Consider the following 2,770-nt stretch of genomic DNA (forward strand, 5'->3'; position numbering starts at 1 on the left):
CTCTCTCTCTCTCTCTCTCTCTCTCTCTCTCTCCCCCCCTCTCTCCTATTCTTGCTTTATATAAATCAACCATTATGCAGATCTGTACATAAAGCAATTTTTACTTAATAACAATTTGCCCACAGATGTGGAGAAGGGAGGGAGATATACAGATAGGAAAAGGGTCATGTGCCCATTGAGGGAAGGAGCTGGCACACAGTTCAAGGACCCCTGGGATCTGGGGACAGATGAATGAGAGCAAGAGGATGAACGAACACACAGCGGCCAGGACCAACCACAGGGGGCTGGGTGGAACCAAGGTGAAGAACACCTAGGAGGGGGAGACATTGCACAGATAGGAAACAGAAGGCAACACACAAATAGTCAGAAGACAGACATATGGGAACTGAACACACAGGTAGGTGGAAGGAGCAGACCAAAGAGAACTCCTTTCTCAAGTGCTGGAATTCTCAAGCTAAGCCCCTGGTTTTGGGGCTTCGCTAATGGCAGTCTCTCCAAGTGTTCATTCTTCTGTTTTTCTTAGACACTTTTAAAAAATGTTGTTGTTGTTGTTGGGGGTGGTATGAAAAGCTGTGCCAAGGGGCAGGAGAAGAGGGACAAAGTTCAGCAAAATAAAGTAAAATTAACATAGATGGGCTTTTTTTTGGAAGGTGGATTTCTTTTGGAATTATTTATATAAAGTCACATTTGTGTAGTGCAAATTAATGCAAAGTGAGCACTGCTAGTATATGTATTCAACAAATGCATAGCACCCAAATTTCTGAAGGAAAAGGTAGGTGAGCTAGAGAAGGACATAGATAATAAAATTATAATAATGGGAGACTTCAACTGGTCCCTCTCAGGTCTAGATAAATATAACTATAAAATAAAGAAGAATCAAATTAAGGAGATGAGTAGAATTTTAGAAAAGTTGATATGACAGACTACTAGAAAATACTTAATTTTAATAGAAAGGAATATACCATGACACAGTGACCATGGCACATTCATAATTATTAAGGCATAAACATCTCACAAAAATAAAAAAGCAAAAAATATTAAATATATCTTTTTTTCTGACTAAAATCAATGAAAAATATATTTAATTAAGGGCCTTTGGTACATAGATTAAAATTAACCAGAAATTAAATAACAAAGTATAAAGAATGAATGGGTAAAAAAACAAACTGTAGGAATGTTTTTTTTAAAAGATAAAACAATGAGACAATATACCCAAATTGGGGGGATACAGTCAAAATAAGAATTCAGGGGAAATTGTCTATCTCTAACCACATAGTAATAAAAGAAGGAAAGAACAGATGTACACATTGGTCATGCAAATAAAAAAATAGAAAAAATGGCAACTTAAAAACCCCTAGTTAAACAACAAAAAGAAATCTTGAAAATCGGAGAAAAGATTAATGAAATTGGTTTTTTAAATAAATTCATTTAAGTAATAAAAAGATCCATTTCTAATGGGGAAAATATCAAAATAGATAAAACATTTACTAATTTGATTTGCAAAAATAAAATAAAAATTTGAGTGAATAGTCAATGAAGATGAAATAAAACCAATAATTAGGAGAAATTATTGTTCAATTATATGCCCATGAAACTCAACATCATTAATAAATGGATATTAACAAAACTATAAATTGCCCATAATAACAGAAAAGTACATAAAATACTTAAATATTTTTTCTTAGGAAAAGAAATTGAAAAAGTCACAAGAGAACTCCTAAGGAAGAAGAAAAATAGAAACAAAGCAATTTATAAGCAAATTCTACCAAACTAGAAGAATAAATTCTAATGCTGTGTAATCTATTTGAAAAAAAAAATTACAAAGATGGAATACTGCCAAATTCATCTATGACACAAATATGGTTCTTGTAACTAAAGCAGGGAGAGTAAAAACAGAGAAAAAAATTACATACCAATTTATCTAATAAATACTGATTTAAAAATTTTACATAAAATTCTAACATCAATATATCACAAAAGTCATACACTATGACCAAGGTGGATTTACCAGGAATTCAAGCCTTGTTTAATATTAGGAAAACTACAAACATTCTTGACAATATCAATTGAAAAATTATGTGATTATTTCAATGTATGCAAGAAAACCCTTTTGACAAATACAACTATTAAAAAACACTACAAAACATAGAAATAAATGGAGTTTTTTCTTAAAATGATAAGCAGCTATCTATTTTAAAAAACAAACAAACATTATTTATAAGGGTACTAAATATTTTCAGGTTTCTAAATCAAGGTGATTTAAGGTCAGGGATGAAGCAAGGATATACATTATTACCCATATTACTCAACATTGTAATAGAAATGCAAAGAAAAAGAAATTGGAGAAATAAGTATAAGCAATGATGTAACAAACTATTCCTTTTTGGAGCTGATATGATTATTCATATGAACCCTAGAGTGTCACTAAAAAATGTTCAAAACAATAACTTCAACAAAAGTACATAATGTGAACTAAACCCACAAAAATCACCAGCTTTTCTATATATTACTAACAAAACCTAGGAGGAAATAGAAAATTTCCATTTAAAATGACTACAGACATTATCAAATATTTGGAAGTCTATCTTCTGAGACACAAAGTAATTATATGAACACAATTACAGACCACTTGATACACATAAATACAGAACTAAATAATTAGAGAAATATTAATTACTTATGGGGAGATTGAGTCAACATGAAAAAAAGGATAATAGTACCTAAATAAATATACTTATTCAATGCCATACTAATCAACTACCAAAAAATT

This window comes from Petaurus breviceps, unplaced genomic scaffold (assembly GCF_028583685.1).
Source record: "Petaurus breviceps papuanus isolate PSGF00001 unplaced genomic scaffold, PetGlider_PUasm1.0 151, whole genome shotgun sequence".
Lineage (NCBI taxonomy): Eukaryota > Metazoa > Chordata > Mammalia > Diprotodontia > Petauridae > Petaurus > Petaurus breviceps.